The sequence below is a fragment of the Lytechinus variegatus genome, chromosome 5 (genome assembly GCF_018143015.1).
Source record: "Lytechinus variegatus isolate NC3 chromosome 5, Lvar_3.0, whole genome shotgun sequence".
NCBI lineage: Eukaryota > Metazoa > Echinodermata > Echinoidea > Temnopleuroida > Toxopneustidae > Lytechinus > Lytechinus variegatus.
The window spans coordinates 38,733,752-38,758,615 of NC_054744.1; the positions used below are offsets into that span (position 1 = coordinate 38,733,752).

Sequence of the window (24,864 nt, forward strand, 5' to 3'; positions counted from 1 at the left end):
ATCTTATTGGAAAGAGTAAAACAAGAGGAACAATTAAAAAAAAAGTTTCATCAAAATCGGGTATGCAGAGCTGCCAAGTAGTACTGATTTTCTGTATTTATTACTTAAAATAAAGAAGAATACTGATGGTTTCATGCAAAATACTGATTTCTAAAGTTTCTGTGTATGTGTTGTCTTATGGTATTCCTGTGAAAATACTAATTTCCTCACCAAAATACTGATTTTCAGCATGGAAGATACTGAAATGTCCTTGTTCAGGTTGGCAGCTCTGGTTATGAAATAGGCAAGTTATGGACGTCTTGTTCTACTTTCAATGGGTATCCTCAGATTGGCAAACATTCTTCAAATGGCTGATTTTGTGGACAACCCTCCATTTGTACATGAATTTTCAGATTTTCCTCTTTATTTTTATTTCACATCATTTCCTCTGGACCCTGACATATGTGGTGTGAATTATAGTTTTCCATGGCATATATTATGCTCAGAATGAGGCAATATGCAATTTGAAAGATAATGGGGAATATCTGAAAAATTATGTCTAAAAATAGTGGAGAGTTGTCCACAAAATCAGCCATTTTGAAGCATGTTTGCTAATTTACACATCCCCATACAAAGTAAAACAAGACCTTATAAAGCGTTCATAACTTTGCTCATTTCACGACCGATTTTGATGAAACTTGTTTTAAATTGTTCCTCTCATTTTACTCTTTCCAATAAGATTGCTTCTTCTCTTGGGTTTTTGTTTCCTTTAATTACATTTAATTAATTTCAATTACTTTACAATAAACTTACTGGTACTTAATTTTATGATTTAATAGGCATACATGTAATCCGTTTTCTTCCCTTAGTTAAACATAAACGTTAATTTTGTCAGCTTCTCTGTAACTTAGAATTACCTTGAAATAGGTGGTGCTAGTACATACACAATACAAATTGAATTCATTCATGACTTTTATAGAAAGTAATTGTAATTCACAAAAGTAATTGGTAATTGTAAAACATGTAATTCAGTTGAAAATTAATTGTAATTAAATAAATCTTCAATATTGTAATTGTAATAGAAGAAAGTACTGTAATTGAGCCCAACCTTGTACTTGAGCATCATCTTACATTCCAATATTACAGAAGTCTGGTGGTCATTTGATGTTTCCTTTTTTAACCATCAGAATTAAAATTTGGCATCTAGCACCTTCTCTTGATAATGATTTTACCTTCATTTATAAATAAACCTTTGAGCATTGACTTTGCACAATTTACAACTGAATATATTAAAGCAAGCTAAAAAAAAATTATAGCCTTAAATTTTAAATCCAATCAGGCACATGGTGAGAGTGAATCCTGATATAAAATTTATCCAATAAAACACATCCTTTCCTTTATATCCTTCACCTCCTAACCAATTTTTGGGCATACAAATTTATATAATCTTGTAATGAATTAAAATACATGGAGGAGCATGCACTTTTGGCATACTTACCAAAATAAAACATCAGTATTCAGAGAAGCAGTCATTATTTCAAGATTGTTAACTATTGTGACAACATCTATCATCTTGTAGAACTTCGCTAATGGTCATCATCCTTTATCGCCACCAGTGCAAAGTTCCTTGGAGAGATACTTGCATCAAATACAGGAACGAGTTTGCTCTCTATACCTGTAGTTTACGTTGTAATATAGAGTGAGAAACAGAAGAACTATGTATTAGATTTTGACTTCACTGGCCAATTGAGTAGGGGGTGTTGAAGAGAAATTAGCTTGTCATATCATATGCCAGAATAATACATCTCAAAAACAATTATGTTGAAAGGTGGAAGCACATATGCACGACACAGGATTCTAACCCCCCCCCCCCCCCCCCGTGTTCAATTGGTAAATATACATGTAATTTGTAGAGAAAGTAGGCTTCCATTTGCCAGTAATCCTAACTTAATCATACTTTTTGTTTACTTAACTTGTCAACTATTTCACCTTTTAAGTATTCTAATGCGCAGTTAAGTATACAGAAATTGGACAATAGAAATTTAAATTATTATTACAAATTATAATTATCATTTTTCAAATATTCTACTCATTCCCGTGTGCACATTTTCCCTTGATATACAGGTGTAAAATCTAATAATCAAACATCATTTTTAGAAACCCTAGAAATGTAAACATTTTCCTTTAATTTTTTGCCTCTTTTCTATCCTCATTTTCCATGATGATTATGATGTTGGCAACATAGGTGATGATAATGATGGTGGTGATATTGATGGTGATGATGATGAAGAAATGATGCTGGTGATGATGATGATAATGATAATAAGAGGATGATAATGATTTTGATACTGATAATGACAAAGAGGAAGATGACAATGATTTTAATTTGTGACGATGATGATGGCAATGACGATAATTATGATAAAGATGGATGTGGTGCTCTTCTTGCTGCTGCTGATCAGTGAAGAGGCCAATGGCAAACTTAACAAAAACTAGAATGGTAATTATGATGATGTGTAGTGAAAGCAATAACGATGATTAGGAGCTGGATAATCATCGCAGTGATAATTGATGACAGTGGTAATGATGGTGATGAGAGTGATGATGATGGTGATGCTGCTGATAGTGATGATGATAATAATGATGATGAAGAGGATGATGATGCTGCTGCTGCTGAAGATGAAAATAATTAAGATGATAAAGACAACAATTAATGATTTCAATACAAGTACCAATTAGCTTATCTTTTCATGCAACACATAACAATCACTTTATTGGGTATGACAAGAAACGATGACATTCTCTGTAATTAGCAAAATAAGATTACACCGACCTTGATCAAAGAGATAGAGGACCCTATCCAGCAATAGTAAACTCTCTACTATGGGACCCATCATACTACGAAGCACATGGAAAGTGATGACATTGGTCCATTCCGGTCGGCATATTTCTTCCAGTTCTGCTAGGCGGTGGTCTTCACATGGAATGCCCAGAGCACCAAGCACGCCAGAAGCATACCTGAAATATGCACGAAAGAAACAAGTTTGGAAAATCATTGGCAAATGTTCACAACTGTGGTTTTAAATTCATGGTTTATGCACTAATTACACTTAATAGAATCATAGGGTGTTATTCTGATAGTCGTGGTATAGTTAAACCGAGGTTAACTTAGACCACACTTTTGTGGAGTGCCAGTTGTCAACTTTATTCAAAATTCAGATATTCTCATCTTGGTGTAAAAAGTCGTCACAAACTTAAATGATTTGTGAAATGGGACGATGATGAAAATACAAAAATATGAATTTTAATGAAAAAAAATTGGGACACAATGATTTCCTTGAATATGGAAGAAGCATTATGAAGCCAGCAACCCATAGGAGTGTGCTTTAAAATTCTATAGTTCAGAAAACTATCAATCAAGTTTTCAAAATTATTTGCTATCACCTTGTCTGGTTATAAAAAAAATACAATTTGCGTTAAAGCTTGTGTATAGTTTTGGTAAATCCACCAAAATGCACCTATCACTATTCCAATTCATTGCTAGCTAATATGAATGGATATGCCCTATAACAGTTATGATGTGGAGGATATGAAATTAAATTGTGTTTTACAGGATAAATTTTGCGATTTTACATGGAAATTTAACTTGATCGGGTCACCCGATCAAATTAAAATATCTCTGTGTTTTTGTCTTTCAATTAAATCCTATTCCAAATCATGGAATGGGCTGAAACTATCAAGATATGTTCTTTGTCTGTAACTTTTGGATATCTAATCACTAAAGTTATAAGATTAGTGCTTGAATGCCAATTTTTTTAATTTAAAACAAGCATCGCCGAGAGAGGGCGCTATATATCCAAGATTTGAATATTTGAAATTTTCTCAGAGAAGTGCAGTTGGAAAAATATCTAACGGTCTCTACGCTTCAGTAAGACTGTCATATTAGATGATATTCGATTATCAATCACATTATTGACCCTTTACCAAAGCTATACAAGGGCTTTAACATTAAATATGCTAAGATAAAAAATATCCATCTGAAATTCCCTAACTTTTATTTCGATGAAGAAGTTTGAGACCAAGCCAATATTTTGAAAAAATATATCAACTCGCTACTTTGAGTCCTTGCATCAATTATGGGTTGTCTGGTCAACTTGGGTGAAACTGGCATATACTATTCAGACTGTGCAAAGAGGGGGCAATATATCGTTATAGAAAACTAATAAAGTTGAAGCAGGGAGATTACCAAATTCCCACCGTTATTGGAAATACCAGTAATCATGTTTCATTAATATCTCTCTCTTAGACATTCTCAACTTTGAGGCCATTACTTTCTCTCTTTATATCCTGTCTCACATTCAGCCAGCGTTCTCGCCAGTGTATAATACGCATGGTGCAAACACCATGCGTGCGGAAATGGAGACCAAGTGGAACCATGCGTAAAATTTCAGCGACATGCGTGGCGACATGCATGGAAAAATTAAATGGAAATATTCAGAAAAAAAATAATACACTCCATGAACTCATCTTAGTGATATCAACTTCATTTATCGGGTTGCGCCGAAGTCCCACCAACTTAAGACCACTTACAGGCCTACTACGGCTAGGAAAGTGGCAAGGCGCCCAGCTAGCTCGCGGCTGCTATTGCGGGCATATGACGGCACTATACCCCCTATTCCCCCGTCTGCCCCCGTCCGCACATCACACCGGCTATGCTCCATGACCTACCGGTAGCTGCGCTTACTGATATGATGGGAGTGGAACTTGGAATAAATGCATTGTATATACAAGGAACATGTATGTACTTGTACTGTGTTTGTCATTTATCCCGCCCTCTATACACACAATGAACGAATAGCAAAGGAGTTGTACTGTGTTTGTCATTTTTCCCGCCCTCTCTGCACACAATGAACGAATAGCAAAGGAGTTTGAGAACTGTGCGTGACCGCCATGGTGCATGGATGTTAGGCCTGGGACGATTGTCATTTTTACCATTCAATTATTTCCTGAAAAAATAATCGAATGATTCGATTGTTCGCCGGGAATCAGGTCTTTTAAGTCACAATAGTTGACCTACTTTATGGTGAAATCTCCATCAAAGTCACATGTTTAGAATAAATGAAAGTAGGACCTTTTTCCCCTTCTCCATGATATTTATATCAAAAGGAACTACATGAAATGAGATTAAACTTTCAGTTTATTGTTCCAATGAAAATCCTTCCTAAATCCATGCTGGTCCTCTGGTATTATGCATGCATCCCTCCAAGTGCCACACCCCTGCATATGAATGAATCAGCCCAGATCGTCCAAAGCCAAAAGATGTAAACAACTCATTCATGAACTATTCTTTGAGACTGACCCCAGGTGGAGCATTTCTTGAACAATTTCATCCCTTGCCCACACCATGTCCCCGCCCCCACTTGTGGCACTGCCCACGATTCGATGCATGTATTTCAAAAAAATATTTTGCAAAATATTTAATTTGAAATACCTTTTGAAATTACGATTGTTTATCATTTGAACCTACATGTATAACTGGGTCTATTTTTGGAGACTAGTCGAGAAAGTACCGGTGAAGATGGGCGCATGTTGGAATGTAGTTTTCATTGTGTGAGGGGGATAGAAAAAAGGTTGCATTATTGTTTTGAAACAAAGGAATTCTCCGGCTCCCACCCTTATCTTTCTCTCTCCCTCACACACACAGATGGGGGAGGGGTCAATTTATTTCTGAAGTCATGACCTCTCCTGATAAGGGAACCACTGCCTTCTTCTTTGTTTCCCCAAAAGTTTAATTGGCTATCCGAAGGTCCAATCAGCTCAAGTGAGCTTGGTTGTGTGTTTTCTTCTTGTTTTGTGCACGCAGACAATGAACTCATTTTGTGTATCGAGGGCAAGGTTGGGTGGGATTAAAAAAAAATCGGAGCGCTTTCATGTTGGTGTGTAACTGTGAATGTAATACAATCATTGATTATTTTTGAAAAATTATCTCGGTAACATAATTTTTAAACCTGTATGAAGTGTCATCATTGTTTTCTTGTCATTTTGTTATTATTACTTGGGTATTCGAGTTCTCCCAATGTCATAATCGGGATCTGCCGAACATTCGATTTGTGTAAATTTTGCTAATCGATTGGTGATTGGCGGCATGCCAATCGAACCATTCGATCAATCGATGTTTATTCCCAGGCCTAGCATTTATGTGCATTTGTGTGGGCTTAAAAATACGCCACAATGGGGCTTCCTTGGCGTCTCTATTTGATGAAAAGGCCGTCGCTTCCGCGCTCCGCGAGGGAGGGGTGAACCCCCACTCCCGCACCCCCCCCCCCCCCCCCGGGAGTGGCAGCACAAGTCCCCGACATGGGTGAATTTTTTTCTGGCGAGAATGCTGCATTCAGCTCTTTAAAAGGGGCTCTACCCAGAAAGCCCACTTCTTCATTAACCTGCTGTTCACTGAAACCATGTGGTCCCTGTGCAATGCATATGTCAATTACAGAATCCAGTATGCAAGAGGTTAACACTTACTCTTGAAATGTCTTGAGGTGGGGTTTTCTGACACTAGCCACTGCTTTCTTGATTCTAAAAATGCCTGAGTAAGACTGGGTCATCCCGGGATCAAAGCCATCTATGATGACTTTTAAGGTTGCACGATACCCATGGAGAATCAGGTTGGCATCTGAGGCTAACAAATAAATGATAGAATATCGTGATATCAGCAGTGACCTCTATGTTGGACTTTGATAGAGTATTGTTACATTCAAGTTGACCTGTTTGATGACCTTTAACATTTGAAGACCACTAAGGATGTATGATACCCATTGAGAATCAGGTTGGCATCCTAGGCTGGCATCTGAAGCTGATAAATGCATGCTATTTATAATAAATATTGCAATATCACAGTTGACCTAAAAGTCAACCTTGGCTTTGACACATGATGACATTTTATATAAAGTTGCATGATCCCAATGGATATTGGTTCAATTTCACTAGGTCTACAAACAGAAAGTAGTCTGAGGCATAAAAATTTAATTTCTCCTAATTCACTTTTTTTCTAAAAGGGATTTGAAATTATACTATTTCATGAATGTCCACTCAGCTATATGACATTAAATGCTTTGTTACTTTCTAAAGTTCATCTCACCTTTTAACTGCTTGAAGTAGCTTTCAAGGAAATGGCAGGCTAGTTTCATAGCTGTAAACTTGATGATTTTCCCACCAAGACTCTGAACAAACTTGCTCATGGGATAACCCTTTGAATTCAGTGTCGAATAATCATCCACTGAACTGTTATTATCTGAGTATGATTTTTCTCTTGGAAATTCCAGTCTGTCGTGGTTCTCAGTTAGTATGGGGGATTCTTGCAAAGAATCTGAATGGATCGTCTTTCTCAAGTCGCCATTTTGAACAGGTTCCAAGGAATTTGCGGGTGGTGATGGAACTGCTTCAGGTAGCGCACATTTCATCTTCATGTAACAGCACGAGACAGAGGTCAGAGCCCGGGCCTGGGGACACTTGGAAAACACTCTCAACATCGTCGGGGCCAAGTCACCGCATGTATGCAGGCCAGCTAGCACAAACGCATCAGAGCCTCTGTCCTCTGACACCAACTGATGAAGCGTTGATCTTTCATTGGCCATATCAAGGCAAGCATTACTGGACTCTTTCGTTGGATCATGATCTGGATGCCCCAAAGGTGGAGGTATATCTAAGAAGTGATCAAGACTGGTAGGTGCTTCAGTAGACTTCTCTACAGGTGACAAGACCTCAAGGTTTTGTCCCTCAGCACAATGAGCTGCACCCTCCTTTCTGTGCTTCTTGGACTGGTCCGAGTCATTGCTTACAGCTGATTGGTGGTTTATGACATCAAGGAACTCTTCAGGGGTTATCTGGGGGTGAACCATGCATTCTACATGCTGCGGAAGTGTGTGGGGGATACTCTTAACGGGTTGTTCAGATTGCCTTTCCATCTGTTAAAAGAACAATGGAGATTACAAAACAACAATTATATAAATCAGAGACTAGTAGTTGCAAACTACTTAAAAACATGAGAGAATAAAAAACAACAGTCTTCATGAAATCAAAACCATTCATTGATGTTACAGTATTTGGAAATGTAGATATTTTCCAATGGTATTAGAGGTTAGAGCACATTTGGAATCTTGGGATCTCTTGGAATCTGTACATTGTTCTTTAGTTGAGAGAAAGCGACTCACATCCCCCCCCCCCCCAGCCAAAATAAGAAAATATATAGAGAAAATTCATACTCACTCTCTTCTGGATAATGGTCTTTATTTTCCTGTAAGAAAAGAAAATGAAAAAAATACATATATCGGCTTGAAACTTAATTAATTAAACAATGCTTCTTGTTGGAATATATATATATATTGGGGGTTAATAGTATTCATTTTTAACATTCACTACCTTGCTTATATTCTTTGGTACATTAATTATTTTTTATTTCATGTTAATGTTAAGTGCTCATAATGCATGTCAGGCAGTAATCTCTGACAAGCCAAGGCATTTTTATGATTTGTTAAAATCTACATGTATGCTTTTTGAGCACCAAAGTAATTGAACCAATGAATGAGTCCTTGTCTAAAGAAAATCTTATGCTTTTCACACTGCATTAACCATGGACTATAACCCCATACTATTTGCTTAGCCGGGGTTAAGGCATTAACTATCACACAACTCGGGATTATTGATGATTTTACCATACAGAGTACAATTAAGCCGGTTAACTCTTGCTTCTTTGCAGGGCCAGATAGTAACGTACTATTTACTGTGCTAGCCCACTTTGCTAAAACATAGTGTGAATGTGAAGTTGCTAAACTTAACCCCAGAAAATTGGTGGGGCTAAGACCCCTCTCAGCCCAACCAATTTCCTGGGGTTAAGGAAAAAAGTGCAGGGTGAAAAGCATATTACTAGTATACTAAGATCAGAGTAAGGCCTTACTTGTCTACCTTAGCTGCACATGTCAAATGACCACCAACTGCCTCAATACCGGTGACCTTGAGACCATAACCAAAGGAGAGTAACCTTGATAAATGACCTTGGCCTGATCCTACATCAACAACCCTCTCAGTTCCTGCTTTCCTGGTTGCAGAATTGATCACCTGATTGATGGGTGGATGGATGGGTAGGTGGGTGGATGGATGGGTTGGTGGGTGGATGGGAGGGTGGATGGATGGATGGGAGGGTGGATGGGTGGGTTGGTGGGTGGATGGATGGGAGGGTGGATGGATGGGTTGGTGGGTGGATGGATGGGAGGGTGGATGGGTGGGAGGGTGGATGGGTGGGTTGTTGGATGGATGGGTTGGTGGGTGGATGGGTAGATAGATGGATGGTTGGATAGATGGGTGAATGGGTGGGTGGATGGATGGGTGGATGGATTGATGGATGGGTGGATGGGGGTGGATGGATGGATGGGTGAATGGGTGGGTGGATGGATTGGTAGATAGATGGATGGGTGGGTAGATATATAGGTAGTGGATGGATAGATGGGTAAATAAATGTAGATGGATAGGTGGGTGGATGGATGGGTGGGCGATAGACAGATGGATGGATGGGTAGATAGATGGATAATGGATGGATGGATGAATAGATGGGTGGATGGATGAGTAGATAGATGGATTGAATGGGTAGATAGATGGATAATAAATGGATGGGTGGATGGATGAGTAGATAGATGGATGGATTGAATGGGTAGATAGATGGATAATAAATGGATGGGTGGATGGATGGATTGAAGGAAGGATGGATGAGTGGATGGATAGATAGATGAATAGATTAAAAGATCATTGTAGACAGCAGCTAAATTGTCATCAATTGTACAAATAGGTTAGTTACACATAAACTTTCCATGCAAAATATTGTGACTTTCAAAATGATAACCTCACATATAAATTTCGTGTTCACAGGAAATGTAGAGTCAGTAGAGGGGAGGGGGAGGGGAATTTGGGAGTAAATGGATGAATAGAAAGAAGGAACATCAAAGAAGAAATAGAGGATAAATAAATGGAGAGGATGGAAGAGAAGAGAAATACACAGAAAATTTAAACAAGTGGAATGCCTCTGGCGGTCTCACCTGCATCACGTGATTCAATATAGCAGCAGTGCTGACTTTAAAAACTACTATGAAATAATTATTCACAAAAAACACAATTCATATAATGATACAATACTACGTTCATTGACATTTGACCTTGATCATGTGACCTAAAACTTGTCAGTGATACTTAATTACCCCTACATGTAAATCCACATTTTATACAGTCACTATCTATAATCTTTGAAAGTTATGACAGCAATCCAATAACTACCTCTAAAAATTGCCAAATTTTAATGACCTTTGACATTGGTCATGTGACATGAAACTCGCATGAGATATTCAGTGATAATTGACAACTCCAAGTTTTATGAACTAGACCAATATACTTAGTGTTATGATGGTAATTCAACAAATACCCCCAAAATAGCCAATGTCCATTGACCTTTGACCTTGGTCATGTGACCTGAAACTCGCACAAGAAGTTCAGTGATACTTGGTTACTCTTATGTCAATGTTTTATGAACTATATACCTTTGCAGTTATGACAACATTTCAAAAACTTAACCTTGGTTAAGATTTCGATATTGATTTCCCAACATAGCCTAAGTTCATTGACCCTAAATGACCTTTGTCCTTGGTCATGTGACCTGAAACTTAGGCAGGATGTTCAGTAATACTTGATTACCCTTATGTCCAAGTTTCATGAACTAGGTTCGTATACTTTCCAAGTTATGATGACAGTTCAAAAACTTAACCTTGGTTAAGATTTCAATGTTGATGACGCCATCGCCGTCGGAAAAGTGGCGCCTACAGTTTCGCTCTGCTATGCAGGTGAGACAATAAAAAACTGTATTACAATCCTAACCCTAACCATATGCTCTCTGAGATATCAATACCAGAGCAAATGTCCTGTCATTCAATCATTACCTCGGCTAAGCGTAAGATTTCATGTTTCTTCTTCGCTTTGACACGTAGTCTGCATAGTAGATCGATTGGTTTCAGGCTGGGTCCATTTTAATGCTGAGGGAATCACCGGCTGTTGGGGCCGTGTCTAGTGCCAGGGCTTGTGTGGCAGCACGGTATGCCAAGAGGGACAATGGCCACACAGTCTGCGGCGGCTGATGCCTGTGATATACATGTAGAAACAAGGAGACATTTATACTGCCCTCAAATGACATAAAGAAACAACTTTGTGGATTGAGTTTTTCAGAGTAAATGAGGAAAATATTCTTTTGGAAAAGAATATATGTGACTCCAATACCTGTAGCATCATGTATAGCATACTGAAAATAGCCTACATGTAAATCAAGAAATTATATCGCCAATTTTGAAAATATCAGAGATGCTTCCTTTTTAATGGGAAGGAACTCATGGTAGCATAGAAGAAAATATATTTTTTCTCATGGTTTTTGTTCAAATTATTATTATAAAAAATAAACAAACTACAGAAATTATACAGTGCGTATCAAAAAAAAGTTTACACTTTGAAAAAGCTCTGGGAATTAAAAAATATACAACATGTGGGTAATTTTTTCACATATAATCTTGGGTTTGGGTCTCATCTATCCAATGAAAGTAAAAGTTTTGACAGAATGTTACACTTGAGTGAGCACTGTCCATTTTTGTAAAGCTCGCAGAAATCTGTTTGCGCAGAAATGCCCGTTTTCACGCAGTGTCAAGGGGAAATGGCGAAATCAAACTTACCCTGCGATACATTTTTCCTACATTTTCCTTGCACTTTTAGTCAATAAAGATAAAACAGATACATTCAACCATTTTTATACAAATTTGCCACCCAAATTGAAATTTCAACACTTAGTAAGCACAACTTTACCCTTTTTGTGCCAGCTGGATCTGAGGACATAACTGAGTCTGAACAAAAGTTTACATTAGACATCTCCAGCACTTTTTCACTAAGTTTTTTATCATTAGAAGTGGGCTTACATGTCATTTTTCATTTAATACTTGTTTCTCCACACTTTTCCCAAGCTTGACAATGATTAAAAAAATGGAAATCAAGCCTAATTCATTTTATGTAAATCACAGCTCAGTGTTAATCAAATATCGTCTTGATGGCCTTGGTGTGTGGGGAGTGGGGCGGGGCACAATGCACTCTTCAAAGTGTATTGGGCAAGGAAACAAGTTAAAAGAGGTCAAAGATATCTTCAAATCATTTTACTTGCTAAATTCTAAGTGTTCTTCATGATAAAGGTTTACTTTTATTCGCATAGCTATTTCAAAGTTTTGCGCAAATCATTTTTCACTAACTTTTCAAAAGTGGTGCTCACTCAAGCGGAAATATTTTTCGATAATTAAATCGTCATTTGCTTACATGGATCTGTACCAATGTTAAAATGTGGAAAAATCTTCAGGATATTACAAATGTATAATTTTACAGGATTTTTTCAAAGTGTAAACTTTTTTTTGATACGCACTGTATATATTGCAAGAGAAATGTTATCCAATCATCCAGCCTTATTTTCATATTTTTTGCTTAGCACAGGGAAAATTTCCCTTCATCATTTTATGAAAAAAAATAAAACTCAACCCCCCATTCTTTTTTTTAATACTATAACTTCTTTATAAGAAGAGATTGAGAAAACGTTAAGGACGTTTTTTAAGGACTGTTCATAAACTCATCAACTAACTGCTTTTTTATAATTTTAATTGATCCATCTAGTCATGTGCATGCATTATTTGGTAGAGCTTGTTTAATAGTTTTTTGCTATTAACATTTTTCAATATTATATCACAAATCCCTGAAAATGACTCAAAGTTGTTAATATGTACAATGTGTGACCACTCACGCATACATTCGTAATTCCGAAACTTCATTATTCCGAAGGTTCATTACTCCGAAGGTTCATTACTCCGAAGGTTCGTATTTCTGAAGGTTCGTAATTCCGAGGGTTCGTAAGTCCGAAAACGAAATGAGGTTCGTAATTCCAAAGGTTCGTTAGTCTGAAAATGTAACGATTAACGAACCTTATTTCATTTTCGGTGTAACGAACCTTCGGAACAACGAACCTTATACTAACAAACCTTCGAACATCAAACCTTATTTCATTTTCGGATTATCAAAACTTCGGAATAACGAACCTTCGGAATAATGCCACAAATGTTCGGATTAACGAACCCTTTTACGTTTTCTGATTAACGAACATCGAGGTATAGGCAATTTACGTTTCAGAATTACGAACCTTTGGAATTACGAAGTGTAACTGACCACTCATGCACAAGGTGGAAATACAGTAATTCACATCTTTATAGGCTTTATATCATTTCACAGAGGGGTGATTGCTGAATTTGGGGGATATTTCTTTCATTTGAGAGCTACCTTTTTCTGCAACAAACAATTATACACTAAGTGCAAATAACATCATTCAGCTGTAAGTACACATAGGCTATTGATTTTCTATATATTGGACTACTATAGAAAAAATGGTCACTCTAAAGAATGGGTCCCGTTTCATAAAAACTTGTTATAACAAATTTACAATGAGAGTTAAAAGCTACTAAAATCCTTCTTTCTGATTGGCTGATAGTAAATTTGTTATAGAGATTACAAGTGTTTATTATAAGAAGTGTTTATGAAATGGGACCCTGGGCTAAGTTGAGATCAAAATGCCCTCATCATACAATTCTACTTGGCACAAATAAAGTTAATTAACTTACATCTCATGATCTAGTAACTGATTAGCCATGATATCTGGTGGTAAGCCATCAAGAGCTGCTTGCCAGGACTTTGGTAATACCTCCCATCGATTCTTTACGAAGAACTCCTATGTGATGATAAAGAACATCAACTTCATTATTTTATCAGTAAAAGGCGATGGTGAAGACTGTCAAGTACCCAGTTTTCATGGGGGGGGGGGGAACTTTGCCATGGAATCTTTCAACCTGGGTCCCATTTTTATATTAAAAAAAACAAAAACGTTTTTTTTTCAATTCCCTATTCCTGTGCCCCATGTATTTTCTCAATGAAGAAGAGGGTCCATTTTTCACGACAAATCCCTACACATTGGTACCCTTTTATTCTCAAAAGAGAGTTAGGGCGGGTTCAAGGCCCCGACTCCAGACCTCACACCACTGTAAAAAAAAGATATGAGCATTCATCCTCCCTAGCTCTCAAAAATCTGTTTCTCAAAACATGGAACTCCGTTTCAAACTTCCCTTTTATAGTAAATGTACAAAGCAAAAAATATGAATTCTGTTTTGCAAAGATAAAATTCAATGAGTTTTTCACATTAAAAATAAAGAACCAAAACAGATTTTCTGTTTTGATAGAGGTAAATAGAAAATCAATGTCCCTAAACTTACTCTGATTACTTTGAGCCCCTTTGAGCGGACTCTGAGATGGGAGGATGATTGTTTGTTTAGGGTCTATTTTGTATGAGCGTGGTGTCTAACCTTCTTATAACAGTGCCCTCCCCCTCCCCCCCTCCCTCGCAGTTGTGTGTCCTCCCTGTAATAATAAAGAAATCAGAAGATAACCTACTACAACATGAGAGTTGATGAGTTCTTGGTATTCTTCAATAATTGTGTGAAGCTGCCTTGCATATATTCTGAGCTGTGACACTGTGTCACTTGAACAGACAACCTGAGTTGGCATTCTACGGATCTGCGAGAAAAAACACACAAATCATAGTACCGTAAATAGTAAAAAGGTAAATCTCTGCCATGATAGATATAAGATTTGTTTTAATGGTCCAAATCCACCCCTACAATAAATCAATTCTAGAATCAAAAGAGAAAAATCTAACAAGCATTACAACTTCATTTATATTAGAAGAAATCTGGAAGTTTGGAATTGTTGAACATGTATATTATATATATTTGTTTGGTTTTCCCTCCAAAGTTGGCTCATCATCTAGTACACAGAGTGAGAGCCTATGCCCATAGGCTCAATGTTTTATTGGGGTGGTTGATGTTTAATGATTCTTACAGTATATAACTATATTGCTTAGAAATTACATCAAAGTGGTGTTGATTACATTCTGATTAGTTTCAAGAATGATATCAACCATCGACCTGCTCATTCATCAATGATCATAACCTTGTTCTCTGTTACTAGTCCCTGTGTAGTGAATGTTTGGCTTATTTTCTTTGTTCTTGGGGACAAATGCTTGATTTTGTTTTTTCTGTCAGTTTCCAATACAGCTATTCATTACATAACTTGGCTCTTAGGAAAATTGAATTCTTCTTTTCATCAATTTTTTCTTCTACATTAAAAATAGAGATTGAAAAATTACAATTTTCTCGCAATTTTACTGCCAATAGAGGGCGTAGACAAAAATATTCCAAAAATTAAAGTTTTTGAGCGTTATGGTGAATACAAATATGATTTCCAAGTTACTAATGAAGAATAAATTGCAACTGTATGAAAATTAGTATTTTTTGGTCACAATGTGATATTTTAATGAAATTTTTCATTGTGTGATGTGAACATGCATCTACCGTAATTATTTTACATGTAGATTCTCCACAGGCAGGGTGGTTGCAGTGAACAAGTGCATAGTCTCCATAGACCACTTATTTGAAAAATTCATTAAAATGCCACTTTTGTAACCAAAAATATTAATTTCCATAGTTGAAATATATTTTTCATTAGTAATGTGGGGATAATTTTTGTATTCACCAGAGTGCTCAAAAACTTGATTTTTTTGCATATTTTTGTGCAGGCCCTCTATTGGTGGAAAATATAATTTCAAGAAAATTTTCAATCTCTATTCCTAATGAAAAAATAATTTAGACTTTGATTAATTAAAAACCAAGTTATCTGATGAATAGTGAATAGCTGTATTGGAAACTGACTGGTGTCATAAAATTAAGCATAAATTTGTCCCTCAAAACAAGAGAAAATAAGACAAACATTGCCAACCATTGCCAACCAAGGGAGGCGCGATAGCTCAGTCGGTAGAGCGGGGGGTTCGTATTCCGGTGACCCGGGTTCGATTCCCACTTGGTGCGCTAGTGCCCTTTGGTAAGGCATTAATCCTCAGTACCAGGTCCTTCGGAGGGGACCTTAAGCCGTCGGTCCTCTGGTTGCTTGCTTACAAGCATTCATGCTTTCTTAGCAATCAGGTAAAAAAAATCACCAATCACCAAAAACCTTATTTTACCATACACAGAATAGTAACAGAGAACAAAGTTATAAATAATATAACCTTGTTCACTGAATGAGTTCATAGGCTGCATAGACCCTTATTTTGATGAAAAATGTATTAATAGTAGAAGTCAAGAATTCATGGGGGGGCATAAAGCCTTTTTCATTTAGGTTCCCCTATAAGAATGACGTTACATGTAGCTTAATATTATTATTATTATTACTTGTTATTTGTACTGCGCTTTTCCCATTAGGCCCAAAGCGCTTACAATGAATAAGATGTAATATTCTAAAAACTACAAAGTATTAAAGAGATGAGATTTTAATAACTTTTTGAAGATTGCTAATGATGGAGACTGTCTAATTATTAGTGGCAGGTTGTTCCAGGATTTTGAGGCCGACACCGTAAAAGTTCTATCACCAGCTAATGTACGAGTTAATGAATATGTGAGGCGAAGGTGATCACTGGCCGATCTAAGAGCTCTAGTTGGTCTATATAGATTAAGGCAGTTACTTAAATACTGTGGAGCCTGTTTATTCAGTGTTTTGTAGACAATCACCAGTAATTTGAACGTAATTCTCTGTTTAAAAGGAAGCCAGTGAAGCAAATTAAAGAGTGGTTGGGAAGGATGATCCCGGGAAACTTGTAGAATTAATCGTGCTGCCCAATTTTGTAGTCGTTGAACACGGACTAATTGATTAGAGGGAATTGTAGAAACGAGCCCATTGCAATAATCAATACGAGACAGAACCAATGAACGAACAGCATTGTGACAGGCAGACTGGTCAATAAACCTTCTGATTCTAGAAAATGTTCCTTAAATAAAAAGTGACTGTGCTACAGATATGAGAGATATGTACAACATTGACATGCGGGAATCAAATATGACACCAAGGTTTCGTATTTTTTCTGATGGTCTAATGAGTGTACCACCAACATCAAGTTGAACATTTGGAAGATTGCGCAAGTTATAAGTAGAGCAATGTTCGATAGTCCATTTGTAACCACCTCAGGACTGTAATGTTTCCATGCAGGGTTACACTGCAGAAGAAAATCTCTGTCATAAACAATTCGACCATTAGTTCCATTGTAAGATGTACTCGCAGATAGCTTACGGGCAAAGTACTCTCCAGGAGTTTTTTCGGTTGTTGGTCCTGGGTTGGGGTTGACGTCGCCGGACTTCAATAACTGGAACTGGAATGTTGCCGTTGAATTCTGATAATATGGCTGGCGGTGTTTCAAGTACTTGCAATGAATCCAGGATACTGAAGTGTGAAGATATCCTCATGTACATGATGTGGCACAGCTGCAGTTGAGACTTGAGCAGTAAATAGAATGCTAAAGATGAACCAAAGTCTCAATAGCTCCATTGTAATGCTATAGGATCAATTACTTACTTGAACAATACAATAGCCTTTAAAGCTGAATGAACATGAATGGTGAGCACCAAGTACAGTGTATGTGTAGGCAGTAGACATACAATGCACAGCCTACATGTACAAAATGGCTTACAAATAGAGTAGCTCAAATCAATACCAATGCAAAAAATCTTATGTCAAAGATCACACCTATATTAGAAAAAAAATGATTCAAAATTTGGCCAAATGAATCCATGCATATAACAAATTTGCGTGATACAACTATATAACCAAAAGTACACAATATAAAGGTGAAAAACACGCAAAATATCAGAGCTTAAACTACCACATGTCAGCCACGCAGGGCGACAGTTATAATATAGGTGTAATATAGGTGTAATATAATATGGAGGTGTAAAATCGGTGAAGCAAAAACATAGCAGAACTAACAAAACAGTCACACTGAAGCTGTAAAAATAATGAAATAAGATAAATTCAATTCAATCAAACTTTATAATTTCCCTTTAAAAATTATATTATTGGGACGATTCAGTAACAATGAATAAAGACATTATTGTAAACTAAATTACGTAAATATGTTCCAAGTCTGAGCTGACATTATAATTTGATTATAAATTAAGTTTGGAATTCAAATTTCAATTAGATATAGACTAGATCTAGTGTAGTTTAAGTAAGTTTGGAATTCACCCCAGCCTAGCTTTGGGCATTAGGGGTGGAACTGAGGAAAAAGAAATAAGTCCTAGTCTAGACAAACACTTCATCATCATCATCACTACCATCATCTGATATAGACAGCTGGCAGCCGTCTGTTTCGAGGAGTTATTTAAAAATTTTATTATTTTTTTATTTCTCCTGGTACACAGACGGCTCGATATCGTGCAGCCACCATTAGGGGGCTAACAATTCAAAATCTTCCCAACAGGGCTCATTGATTTTTGTCTTTATTTCATAACAAAAATATAAAAAGTTAGTCACATGCAAATGAGAGAATCAATGATGTCTCTCACTCACTATTTCTTTTGTTTTTTATTGTTTGAATTCTATCAATTTTTACAGATTTGACAATAAGGACAAACTTGACTGACCCATAAAATGTTAAACAATGGTAATTCCACATGTTCAGGGGGAAATAAAACATTGTTTCACAGGACAAAGGGGAGAAAATTAGAATATGTCATATCTCCTATAATAAAATACAAATGAAATAGTGAGTGATGTCTAGGCCTAGTGATGTCATCAGTTCTCTCATTTGCATACTGACCAGGATGTGCATAGAACTGTTTTGTGAAATTAAGCCAAACTTAAAAATATCACAACTTTCTAATTTTACAGTAGAGGCACATTGCTAATATGGGAGACTGTCTCCCATGAGAGATTATCTCCATTATCAGAGACTTTTGTAAAGAATTTGGGTATCCAATTTAAGAAACAGTCTACAAGTTTGGGAGACCAATTTCCTTTGATTACATTTGCTGCAAAAGGATTACCTTGGCTTGGCGGCAAATAAAAATGTGATGAGCAGATTCCTCATGAAAAATTACCCCTTTTCACTGTCTACCTTAAAAATTCACTGTCTACTTTTGTTTTGATAAGGATTTTTTTTGTCATCCACACACAAAACAAAAAGGCTTCTGACCTCATTCATGTCAGTGAGACAAAATTTTGGGTGGAAAAATTATGCTTTGTTGGTGTTGTTTCTTTTGTTCTTTTGCAAAGCAAGTCTCTAATATGAGAGATTGTCTCTCATATTGCCATGGAGAGAGTCTCCCATATTGGTCATGCGCCTCTACTGTTTTACATCCGATTTTGATGAAATTTTCAGCATTATGCTTGTTGGATTTTTCTCTTTTTGTTGGGCTGGACTTGTCCTTTAATGAAGAAGGCAGTTTCCAGTGGCCTGTACTTCCTGGTAACTCCATCTCTGTCATTCACGTCTGGTTAATTATCACTTAGACAGCTGGCAGCTGTCTGTTTTGAGGAGTTTAATTTTTTTTTTAAATTTCTCCTCGTACATCGTGCAGCCACCACCATTTAGATCTAGGCCTTTTTTAATTTTAAACAATGCAAAATCCCCCGACGGGGCTCATCGATTTTTGTCTTTATTTCATAAAAATATATGAAAAGAACTGGACCAAAGAAACATTATTATCCCGTTTTGGCCTGAAATGCACCAAAAGGAGGAAAAATAAATAAGAGGGGAAAAACAGTGACTTACTTCAGCTGTCACGCAACTTCAGTCCCTGCACTGTTTTATCCTAGTCTTGAGGACAAAATGATGATGACTTTTTAAAATCCTGCCATATACTTCTTCATCATTGACGTCTTGACACTGTTCCCATAGTGTCTTAAGCGAAGGACGATAACAAACATGGATTTCCCTAGGAAATCCATCTTTTCATAACATGATCGCTCGAAATACGTTTATATTATAAATTTCTACACAATTTCTTCCGGCTAACGACGCCGTTTTGAAAAACCATTTATAGATAAAAATTATTTTACAAATATTAAAATTTATTACGTAATTATAATTAATTCCATACTTCAAATTATTTATAATTACGTAATAAATTTCAATAATTGTAAAATAATAATTTTTATCTATAAATGGTTTTTCAAAACAGCATCGTTAGCCGGAAGTACGTCATACATAAGAGGTTCAAGGGTCAACGCTATTGTATTTCTGTTGTTTAACATGTGGATCGAGGGGTCTACGCGGCATCAGTTAGGTAAGAAATCTTCAATTTTTTTACATTTTTATTCAACATTTTTTAAAACTTTCCTACCCATTAGGCGTAGGAAGGTGTAGGAATTAATAAAATAAACATATTTCGAGCGATCATGTTATGAAAAGATAGATTTCCTAGGGAAATCCATCTTTGTTATTGTCATTCGCTTAAGACACTATGGGAACAGTGTCAAGACGTCAATGATGAAGAAGTATATGACAGGATTTTAAAAAGTCATCATCATTGCGTCCTCAAGACTAGTTTTATCCGAACTTAGTACATAAACCATGTAAACATATGGCCATTGAGTCCCCTGTACAGATCAAGCTAGAACTTCAGTCTCTGTATTTGGTGAGTGGTGCCAACGGACTTCAGCGGAACAACCAACATAACATTAACAGAGACCCGGGGGGGGCACTTCCATTCACGATTGGATATCATGCGCGACCATGGGGTCTCAAAAAGCACCCTAAACACGTAATTTACATATTCTGAAAATGCACCCCTTAACAAGTATTGGCGAGTGAAACCCTACCCTTAAGTATTGGAAACAAAACGATACACTTGGCAAATATTCCCTGAAATGAACCCCTAAACAAGTACAGGAATGTTTTGTTACGGGTCCTCGAGGTCGTCAGCCGCTTACCTTATTTGGTTTAGTACGACCCCACCCCCACCTTCTACACCTCGTGCAACTCGGCCTCTAAACACGAAGTATTGGGGCGAAAAGGACATCCTAAACATTTTCATTTTGTTTTCATTCCCGCAAATTCGACCCTAAAGTAAAAACATGTAATTTTCCTATCGAAATAGATACCCTTTTTTCATTATTTTTGTGTTTTTCTCTTTTTGACACCCTTGTACGTAACTAGCCAGGAATAACCGTCGTTTCTGGGGATTTATTCAACAATATCTGACATTTTACTGTAATCCCCATTCACAGACGGTAAAGTGTCCGTGTGGGCTCCCATTTGCTATAACACCAGCACTTTTGTCCGACCAGAGTCCAAAGTTTGGGGTTATATAACACATTGAGGTTACAATCTAAGGATATGTAAACTACAAATTAAAAATATTTAATTATTCAATTTTAAAATACTTTAAACGATATAGATGAAAATTACACTTTACCGATGTTTAGTTGGGAAAAGCACAGCTCATCGATCCAAATTAAGGCAGCCAAACTATGAAATATTTACAAACGAACGGAGAGGGCGTCAACAATATACGAATGTGATATCGATATTGCATTCCACCAGCACACCTACAAGGCAATAATACGATACACTCACGAAGACAAACGATAATAGTTATAATCGCGATATATCGAGACATTAACGATAATGACGTCATTCAAGATGGCAACTTGCAGGAAAAACCGTCAGGTCAGGAGAAAATGTCTTAGATGACAGATTTCTCAATCATCCAGTGGATTTTTTTTCAATAACTCCGGTCCAAGGTATGCAATTACTTAAGTTTTTTATATTTCCCTGATAATTAAACTGTAAATTTCGCTCAAAAAACAGTTTTAAATCGCGATCTATAAAACGCTAGTTCACTATACGTTGTCTGTAGCCACGGACCCCCAACCTCTTCAGTCTATGTATGGTGAGTGGAGCCAACGTAGTTCAGCGGAACAACCAAACTACAGAGACTGAAGCTTTTGGTCTAGTAATACGTAACGTGCCCTATTGTCATGATTGATTGTGAAAAAGACATCCTTTTTTTAATACATGTTTTTTTGGTCGCGCATGGTATCCACTCGTTAATGTAATTGTAAGTGCCCGCCTCACCGAGAGATAGGCACGCTCACGCATCACAAGAGGGCGCTTTTTCGCGAGCTCGGTTCGCTGTACAAAAATTGCGACCGGCGGCGTCAGCGTGACGAAGCGAAATTGAGCTCCAGAGCCATGGCATGGCGTTATTCAATACACTCATACATGTATAACATCGAATACCAGCAAAATGATTGAGACACCATATGGCTGTGTGACGTATAGACTTACCATCTGACTCATCGGCACTTCCAGCGGACCAACGAACGACGATCGAGAGGCCTGGAAAATCACTTGTAAGTACCAAATATGCTTGATTTTGTCGAAATTTTGAGTTTTATGAATAATTATATTACTTGCACACTGATGCATCATGATTCATGGTGAAGATGAAATTCTAAGCTTTAATTTAACACCAAAATTACGTGGAAAGAACTTAGCAGATGAAAGCGATTCAGCTTGATGCACAGGTCTGTTGCAGGCAAAATTGTCGAGATTTAGCGCCTTCGCGCTCTTGAATTTCGCGGGGGGGATTTGGCGTCTGCTTCATCTGCTCTGCACAGTCCTGCGTATCGCTTTCAGTGTGCACATTTGCACTCACTTATTCGTAGGTAATATTTTTTTTTCTCTTCTGGAGCTGTTAATATCATGGACAATTTAATATTTTATTAATTTTAAAAATATGTTATATTACAATGAACCTGATGCAAAACAAAGCACAAAACATCATTTCCTGTTCATTATGAATCATGATGGATTTACATCTTATTCTCAGACTTACTTGTTTTCACTTCATTTTATTTTCATTTAGTATATCAGAATATGGTATGATTTTTTATTTTGTTTTCCTTTTATGAATATTTGATCTTCTATAGTCTTGGGGAAATCAATTATTTTACACACTCAGTATCTCTATTTGTAAATTACTAAATTGTAAAATGCTACATTTTTTCAGAAATAAATTGGTGAAGCGGTGGGGGGGGGGGGATGCTACGTTCTATTTTATAATTTTTTTTCCTTGAAATCTCTATGAAAATCATATGTATTTTTATTTTCAAAGCCCTTTTTATTTATTGAAAATCTTTTTGACTATGATTTGATTTATTTTTTTAATTATTTTTGTTTCCTTCAGGTTTCATTATCTATTCCTGAAAATGCTAAATCGAGTCTATTATCAACTCATCATCCGTATGTCTGGCGACTGGCGAGAAATTTCCAGGCCGATTGTGAACATCAGTCCAGGCCAAGGATAAAGCCATGAACGACCAAATCTGGCTAATGCCAGATGACAAGATCTCTACGCAGGATTACAGCTAGCATATGACTAGCTTGAGAAATTTAAATATTCAAGAAAGAAACATAAGATTCTTATCTATTAATTTTTTTTTATTATTTAAATTTCTGTTTTGTTTTTGTTTGAATTTTTCGTTCTATTTTTTGTGTTTTGTTCTCGTAAAATTCTTGTAAAAAATGATTTCTGTTTCATGGACTCCTAACAATTTCAGCACCATTTATTGCACATATTTTTTTTCTGCACTGCACTGGGAAAGGGAAGGGTAATTTTTCTTCCAGTACTTTATCATGAGGTCTCATGACTTTTATCTTAATGGCACTTATGTTCTCAGGAATTTTTCTTCATGTATGAACTTAACTGTGGTCTTAAATCTGAATTATGGAATTGTAATAACTATTATTCAATTGCTTAAACATGTTAAAGGGTTTTTCAGCAAGGTTGCATCATTATTTTGCCTTCCAGATATTATATTGTTTGGCTTTAATATTTAAGATCATGGCCAAAATGTCAGAAGAGGTGGATCTGCTCCAGCTACCAGCTGATAGGATTACTAATGAAGTTATCATTGACCTACTGCCAAAACTCACGAGAGGAGAGGGAATTACATGGTCAAAATTTTATGAAATAGTTCAAAACAAATATGATGCTGAATGTACTTTAAAGGCCCTTCAGACCAAGATAACAAGAATCTATGGAAGGTACTTGAAACTAAACAAAACAAAACAAACTAAGGACCAAAATGATGTGAAGGTCAACTATCTGCAAGAACATTTCAAGCCCCCAGGAAAAGTTGTTCGACCTCCAAAGCATGCTAAAGTAGACCAAGATCAAGATGCTGCTAGTCCTAAAAAGAGAAAAGTCTATTCCAATGATCAAGTAGAAAATTTGGGAAAAGAACTTGAGAGATTCAAGGACATGGTGCAAAAAACAGAGAGGGAAGTAATGACTTGCAAAAAGAAAGTGAAGCACCTTGAGAAGGAACTGAAAAAGAATAAAGAAAAGGTTCAGTCTTTCACATCTATATTTGGCAGTGTAAGAGGTGGAAGAAAGCGGATTACCGAAACAATAAAGCGACTTAAACAATCTAAAAGGGAATGGAGGGTAAACTACCAGATGACAAAGAGTGAAGAAAAACGGAAGACAATTGAAATTACGAGACTTCGAGCACAATTGAAAGAAGAAAAGAGAAGACGTCAAAGAATTCAAAAGAAATACACAGAGCAAGAAAAAATCAAGGTCGCCCAGAAGCAACAGGAGATTGAACAACTCAAAGAAACTGTTGAAAATCTTCAATATGAAAAAGACAAGTCCCATCATCCTCAACAAATCCAAACCAAGATTGGCCAGTCCTACACCCCTCAGATCAGAGAAGCATCCTACTATTTACAGGTTGGGTTTGAATAAAATTGATTTATAAAAAATAAAGTGATAGGAATTAAGTCATATAATGTTCATAATAGTAATTTGGAGGTTCCCCTTTTGACATTTTAATATGTAAAATGGGTAATTGATCAGATACATGATTATTTCCTGAGATACATTACTGGAAACT

General features: G+C 36.6%; 1 pseudogene; it reads right to left on the reverse strand.

Moving 5' to 3' along the window:
- Positions 1–380: 380 nt before the first annotated feature.
- LOC121416103 lies at positions 381–17,465 on the reverse strand (annotated as a pseudogene).
- Positions 17,466–24,864: the final 7,399 nt, after the last annotated feature.